Source organism: Sesamum indicum, unplaced genomic scaffold (genome assembly GCF_000512975.1).
Source record: "Sesamum indicum cultivar Zhongzhi No. 13 unplaced genomic scaffold, S_indicum_v1.0 scaffold00326, whole genome shotgun sequence".
Lineage (NCBI taxonomy): Eukaryota > Viridiplantae > Streptophyta > Magnoliopsida > Lamiales > Pedaliaceae > Sesamum > Sesamum indicum.
The window spans coordinates 12,929-20,739 of record NW_011628219.1 but is presented as its reverse complement, the minus strand read 5'-3'; the positions used below and the strand labels follow the sequence as shown (position 1 = coordinate 20,739).

Below are 7,811 nucleotides of genomic sequence, written 5' to 3'. Positions count from 1 at the left end.
AGGAAAAATGAGTGGAGGATTGATAAAAGCTGATAACTGCCTTGGGTGGTTATGATATGCTAACCAATTCTTGAATTGGTTGACAGCGACCATTAGAAAATGTTGTAGTTTTGAACCCTGACTTTGGTGTGTTTAGCCATTTTGATTTTCTTCCTGCTAATAGCGGTCTCTATAATTTTCACCCTTTGAATCACATGGTAGTTTCTGTGGCATCACCGTGATTTTTGGGTACTCGCATAGAAGAGGGAGAATGGTGCTTTTGCTTAAGAACAATTAATTAGTTATATATGTTGTAGCTGATGCTTGACTCATGCTTGTGCTTACATGTGGCTTACTGTTTATCAGGTAAAGAACTAATCATTTACCTCCCCAAGTTTTTGCTAATTTCCTGCCTTCAGGTACTTATTGGCAGTTTTATACATATTTGAGTGGTAACAGTTTCCTAATAATGCAGTTTTGGTATTGCAGAAACCAGGATATTAGGCCTATAAGTTGTTAAATTTGTGGTGTTGCTCGATAAATGGTACAGCAGTTCCTGTGGCTCTTCTTCAGAAAGTGAATGATTCATTTACTGGAAGGAGACACTAGTTTTAAATTTTTGGAAGGGAGGTAAGTTTCATGAAGTAATCAAAATTCATTACAAGTTTTTATGCTAACTTTGTTAAAGGTTGAAGTGTCTTGTGTGATTTATGTTTCTTGTCGCTTGGGCTTTTGCTGAAATGCCTTAGTAAATACAAAGCTAACCTAGTGCTAATTGCTTTCTGTTAACCATCCTATGTATTCATAGCATTTTGGATTTGTGTTTACTTTCTGATCTCATATTGCTTTTGAGCAGTATGGGTAGTTGGATTACCTTGAAGATACTTTTCTATTTTTTTTTATTTTCTTTAATTAGAAAAGTAGGGAAATAAAATTTTGCTAAATATCTTTGGAATAAGTTAGAACTTTTTACTGAAATTTCTTTACTCAGTAAGCTTTTCTTACTTGAGATTTTTTTTAGATATAAATTTGATTACTCTAAAAACATCCAAGAAAATTTGGATGATTTTTCAAAATTAATTCAAGACATAAAATTAAGAGGAGATTAAAAAAATGGATGATTACTCTCCTTTAGTGTTGTAAAATGTTATTTTTGAAACTTATGGAGATGTCAAAGCTGCAATTAGATATGGAAGGGATAATGTATATTTAGAAATAGTGATTAGTGGCTTAAAAAGCAAAGAAATGGATATTAAGACTAATAAACCTAGTCAGGATAGAAATGAAGTTAATTTTGAAAAGGATAGAACTAAGAATAAAAATTTTGATTATAAGTTTAGAAAGTATAGCAAAAGCAGAATTAGAAGTAGAGGTAAAAGTGGTATTATGCCTAAATATAAGGAAGATTGACAAAAAGAAAATAGATTTTATAACTATGGAGGTAGATGACACTTTATAAAAGATTTTAAAAAGTCAAAGAAAAATAAATAAAAGAAACTGCAAATGTATCTAAAGAAACTTCTAATGAAGTTTATATGATTTGTGATATTAATTCTGCTAAATCATCCCTGCATATAAATGTTTGGTTTATTGACTCTGGTTGCACTTACCATATAGCTCCTTTTAAAGAAATATTAACAAAGGTCTGAAAAGAAAAATTGGGTTCTGTCTCTATGGCAAATGAAAAATTAAGTTATGTTCAAGGACTTGGTGATGTTTGTTTGAATTTTGAGAATGGTTTCAATCTTACATGAAGAAATGTTAGACATGTCCCTGAATTATGTCATAATCTGATATCATGTGCTGGCCTTGAGAAGGAAGGGCTAGAGGGGAAATGGGGTAAGTGCCATGAAGATCATGAAGGATTCCCTCACTGTGTTTAAGACAGAAAGAAAAAGTAACTAGTATGTTTGTTCTGTTAAGTATGATGTTGTTTGTTGTATCTGTCTTAAAAACAAATAAAACTGAATTGTGGCTTGATGTTTTGATCAGTATCTAAGTCAGTTAAAATAGTTTGCTTGAGACATTTTGAAAGCATTTAATGTACTCGTATTATATTTTATTTGAGAAATAATTGTCCGTTAGTACTCGATATTGTTGATTGGCTTGCTTTATTTGGTCCTTTAGTTGCTTGAGTTCAACAATATACCTTCCATGTGGTTAACTCAGCCATAATGGAACCAACTGCGTGAAGGTGCTTGAATTACAACTTTCAATAATGAAGCTTCTAGTACAAGCTGCGAATGGAGAAGCATTGCTATGAAGTGAACATATATTGGAACACAAGTGCTCTTTTGGAAGGACTAAAACTGTTTTAAGTATCTCAATCCACATGGTTATTATTGTTCTATCTGCATAAATAAGATTCTAATTAGGATGTTGCGTGGTATTAAAAATTGAAGGAATTGCAATAGATAATTTAATAAAAAATAAAAAGAGGACTATAAAACAATAGGCATTTTTCACTAAAAACCCAAGTACTACAAATAGAGTATTCTTATTTACAATAAGGCTAGATTTATTCTTAAGCTAATGGCTGTCGATGTCTAGAAGAAACCGCAAGGCTCATACTTGGAAATACTTGAGCCCGATAGACATGCAAGCTAGTGTGTCATTGTGAATGGATGCAAGTCGACAACTGTATCATCTTCACTAGCATTAACCTGCACAGAATCAACAATATCAGTATCATTTAAAGATATGTAAGATCAAAATCTATCTATACTCGTCAATTATAATTGACGGCTCTAGAATTTATATTTGGTTTCTAAATTCATGCTTGCCTAAATAACATCATCTTGCTAAAAATTATTTGAGAATTTAAAGATTGAAGTAGAATATTCAAACACTCAATCGTTTCACATTAACCACTAAAAGCAATGTGTTCTTTGACACTATCTAGAACCACATGACAACCTATGTATCTATCTCTTCCTCTCTACCATTTATCTAACCAAAGACGCAACCTTTGTCCCTATCTAGTTATTCTCCACCGTCTTCCCCGATATTTTAAATTTCAAGAAAGACTGAAACCATTGAATTTTTTTCTTTGTCTACTTCAAAGCAAAAAATGTATGTGAGTTCTATGAAACCTTCACATTCTCAACATTCTAACTTGGAAGTAATAGGATTATAAATTTTGAGGCCAGTTTCAAATGTGACGAATGCAGGGTAGTTAGGAGTTGCCGCCTAAAGGGGAGATAATTCTCCACAATTTTTGCAAATTTATTCTCAACTTATTCATTATGTTAGGTTTTATCCTATTTGCCTTTTCAAAACCTTTTTTTGGTCATACATTTAAGACTTTTGTACAAATCATACAAAAACACCATATTTGTCCACATCGACATCCAAACTTTGTAGGTGGATCACAGCAAAATTTGTTGAAAAATCGCTACTACGCAACCACAAATTAGTTTATTTTTGAACTTCGGAAATAAAATATCATATACTACACTGTAAAACGGTTGTCTAGATGCCAATCTCAATGTTTATTTTTTAATTACCTGTGCGCCTATCATCTTAAAAGATTTCTTTAAGTATTATGAAATCAATTATTTATCACAACAGAAAAGAGTTAATTATACACTTTTTTGAAAGTCTAAAGAAAAAATTATCCTTTTGTTCAAAAGTAATAAACCGAATGCACTTGAAACTTCAAAGTTTTCCCAAGAATACAAAAACTGCTTTTAAAAAAATGACAATAAAATCAATTAACAATTTTCTCTTAAAATGAAAACACTTGACTTTTTTATGCACCACAAACCAGTAAATTTATATACTTGTTAAACTACACAAAATATTCAGACTTTGCAATTTTATTTAGAGAAATTAGTACACTTGATGCTGATTTTAAAAACATACGTTGCAACAGAAAACACTTGATAAGAGAAATCAAATCTTAGCAAAAGAAAAAACAATAAATTTTTTAAAAATACACTATAGTTAGTTCCTCATAAAAACTAAAAAAAATTTCTCATATCTAGTATTATTTCATTTACCAAACATTTTGTTCATTAAAAAACATTTATCAAATCTTGAAATTATGTAACAATATTCACGAAATCTTCTTGAAAAGAAAAAAAAAAAAAAAGAAAGAAAAGCAAATTTAATTGGCATCTAGACAACCGCTCTACGCTTAGCATAGTATTTAATTTCCCAAAGTGCACAAATAAAACAACTCATAGTTGGATAATATAGATTTTTCGACATTTTTTCTATGATACATCTGCAAATATAAGATGTTAACATGGACCCATGATTTCTGTAAATTCATACAATTATTTTAAATGTATAACAACAAAAAATTTCAGAGCAAGCTTATGAGAAAAACCCAACACGACGAATTAATCAAGAATAAATTTACAAAAAAGGGAAAATTTGTTCTCCAATTTAGGTCTCAACTCTATCCTTGCAGTCGTTCACATTTCAACAACCTCAAACAATCTCAATCCTATTCTTTCCGAGTCAAAATGATGGTCACGTGAGTTTTTCAAAGAAATCAACACACAAAATTTGGATTTGAAGTTTCAAAGCATAAAGTCAATGGTTTCAGCCTCCTTGATTTCAAAATATGGGAGAAAAGTCGGCAAGGAAGAACCGATAAGGACATTGGTTACTTTTCAGTTAGAAATTCAAAGAGAGGAATATGAAGATACACAGGTTAACATTAAGTTCTAAAATATCATCAAAAAACACACTTTTAGCGGCCGAAATGTGTCCCAATTGAGTGTTTAAATCTTACTCAACCCTTTTGATTCTCAAATAATTTTTAACAATATGAAGGTATCCGGCAACACAGAATCTGCAAACCAAATCCAAATTCTAGCGCCCCCAACCGTTAATAAACGAGTACACATTACTAACTAATATGCTTCACTTGTAGAGTTAAATATAAACACACTACAGTCTTAGGCCAGCATTTTAAACTGCATAATACATCACAATTTTAATGGCACTAGCAAGAGATATACAATGACAATATTGCTAACAATGAAGCTTGCAAATAAAATAATTGCTAATAGATGATAAGACATCTCTATCAAATAAGTCATTTCTCCTTGTACTTTGCATTAAGACAGAACTAGGAAGAAACCAAGACAGCAAAGAAAACAACATAGATACATAACTGTGGCATTCCCCAATTCAAAGGCATAATATGCAACAGATATTTCATAACCACGATACCTTTCTAGATGCAGTTGAGAGTTCATATTCTGGTTGGCCCATCAGTTGGGCAAGTACTGATTGGTTTAAGAAGTTTGATCACAGTCCAACCAGAAATTTTAAGTTGAGTTCAAATTGGAATAACAGAGAGTGGATGGCTGGCACTTAAATTTCAGTTAATAACATATATGCATTATGACAGGAGATAGGAGAAATTGACTGCTAACAGAGATAATAATAGTTAAATAAAGTAGTAACTTACTGCTCCTAGAGTAATAGAGTCCGAGTTGCCGATCAAAGCCTAAACCTTTCCAAACCAAAGTGCTAGTAAAGGAAAGACCACAAGCAAGTAATTGCAGAAAATTTGCGAAAACATCGCTAACCTCTCACACAGACTTACCAAATCAAGGTCAATAGTCTGATGGCTTCCAGTCTCAAGTCTGGTTGCCACTTCATCTGTATCAGCCACCAGACGAGAATCCGCAGTGAAAGCATGCAAATGTGATTAAATTCCATTATAAGAAGGGAAAGACCACTAGCAACTAATTGCAGAAAATTTGCGAAAACATCGCTAACCTCTCGCACATACTTACCAAATCAAGGCCAATAGTCTAATGGCTTCTAGTCTCAAGTTTAGATTCCACTTCACCTGTATCAGCCACCAGATGGGAATCCGCTGTGAAAGCATGCAAATGTGATTAAATTCCATTATAAGAAGGGAAAGACCACTAGCAACTAATTGCAGAAAATTTGCAAAAACATCGCTAACCTCTCACACAGACTTACCAAATCAAGGTCAATAGTTTGATGGCTTCCACTCTCAGGTTTGGTTTCTACTTCATCTGTATCAGCCACCAGATGGGAATCCGCTGAGAAAGCATGCAAATGTGATTAAATTCCATTATAAGAAGGGACAGACCACCAAATCAAACCCAAAAAGACAAAGAAAGACTGGATAAGCATATGGCTAAGCAAAATGACAGAAGAAAAAAAATCTAAAAACATTGAGAATGTGGAAAACACGAGGGAGGTCTGATTGTAGAAACGTGCCTTGAAAGAAAGAAAACCAAAACCTTGAAACAATTTTAGCCAAAACCTTCCAAGAAAAAAAATAAATTCAAGAATAAACAAGAAACCGTGTAATCAAGAAGTACCTAAAGATAAACAAGAAACTGTGTAATCAAGATTGTGAGTGCAGGCAATATGTATAAATGCAATTCCTGGACAAATGGCATGAATCTTGAGCAAGAGCGGATTGAACAAATGTTTTATGCAATGGGAAAATTGTGTGAACTCATGCTTCCTGAACTAATTATAAAACAACCCTTGCAAAAGCAAAGTACCTTTTTAGGTAATTATCCAAGAAATTCAAGAGAACCCATGCAGTAGTTGAATTTCACGAACCTTGAAACAATTAGCCAAAACCTTCCAAGAAAAAAAAAATACAAGAATAAACAAGAAATCGTGTAATAAGAAGTACCTAAAGATAAACAATAAACCGCGTAATCAAGAAGTACCTGAAGATCGAGGCCTGAGGGCGGTCGCAGCACGAGAACGGCGGAGGTGGCTGCCTGAGAATGCGCCGCCATTAGAGCAGAAGCTTTTCTCCTGCACTCTCTCGATTTTGCACTCTCTCCATTTCTTTATGTTTGTGTTGAAAATTCTCTTACATAGTGTTGTATATAAAGTGGGCTGGGGCCTATCTCCAACGCCAGTTGGGCCGCTTCAAGCTCCAACGGTAAAAAAATTATTTTTTATTTTTACTTTAATTTCTAATGATAACACAATTAATTCATTTGCTTGAAAATTTAAATTATTACCCAATTGAAAAATGACCGAATAATAACTATGGAATATAAATTAATATATTCAATTAATAAAATTATGAATTCAAATGCTAATTTTTTTGAGTGAGTAAGAGGAATTACCAAAATCGCGAAAATGATGGTAAAATGAATATATTAAAGTTTTTTGGTTAAGAATAAAATAGATTTTTTTTTTGGATACATAATAAAAATAGTGAACTATTAGCCATGTGCTACTATAATTAAATCCTGACTAAATTTTATATACAGTAAATAATTAGCATTCATTTTTAATGGCAGTATATAAGTTTCCATGAGTTTACAAAATTTGTTCATCTATATTATTATAAAAAATAAAAAAAAACCATTTGTCATGCCAAATTTACCCTTGAATTCACTTTTTTCTCTAAAAAAATTTGATTAGAATAGTAGTTTTAATTTTTTTAATAATTTTATAATTATAATTTTTTTTCTCTCACTCAGTACTCCATTATTTCTCTCACATCGAACTTCTCCATATTTTTTTTTATAATAATTTTTATTAAATTAACAATCATATTATATTTTTTTTCTGTTTCCTCACGTTTCTTTCCTCTAACAAAACCTTTTTCTTTCTCACTCTCACGCCATGATTGTAGTTTTCACTAAAAAAAATCTCTTAATCTTATATCATAACTTTTTTTATGCTTGTGGGAAGCGCGTGCAACAACGACTAATTTATTAATACATAAACTCAAATAATTACTACAATTTGAGTGTTATATTAATTGATAGTCCTGTCAACCATAAGTTTATTGATTCAATTACAGTTTGTCAATTAAACATAATAAAAATGAATGAATCCACAGATCCACTTAAGTT

General features: G+C 31.8%; 1 long non-coding RNA gene across 3 annotated transcripts; it reads right to left on the bottom strand.

The window, feature by feature from the left end:
* Positions 1–2,439: 2,439 nt before the first annotated feature.
* LOC110011452 lies at positions 2,440–6,799 on the bottom strand. 3 transcript variants are annotated; one of them, XR_002286475.1, is made up of 6 exons: positions 6,663–6,799; positions 6,489–6,570; positions 5,915–6,014; positions 5,739–5,821; positions 5,546–5,601; positions 2,440–2,642 (listed from the first exon to the last, which is right to left on the bottom strand). It is a non-coding gene; the product is annotated as an uncharacterized LOC110011452 (long non-coding RNA). The 3 variants fall into 3 exon arrangements; XR_002286476.1 differs by having other exon boundaries at positions 5,408–5,601; positions 5,932–6,014; XR_002286474.1 differs by having other exon boundaries at positions 5,932–6,014.
* Between the last annotated feature and the right edge of the window lie 1,012 nt (positions 6,800–7,811).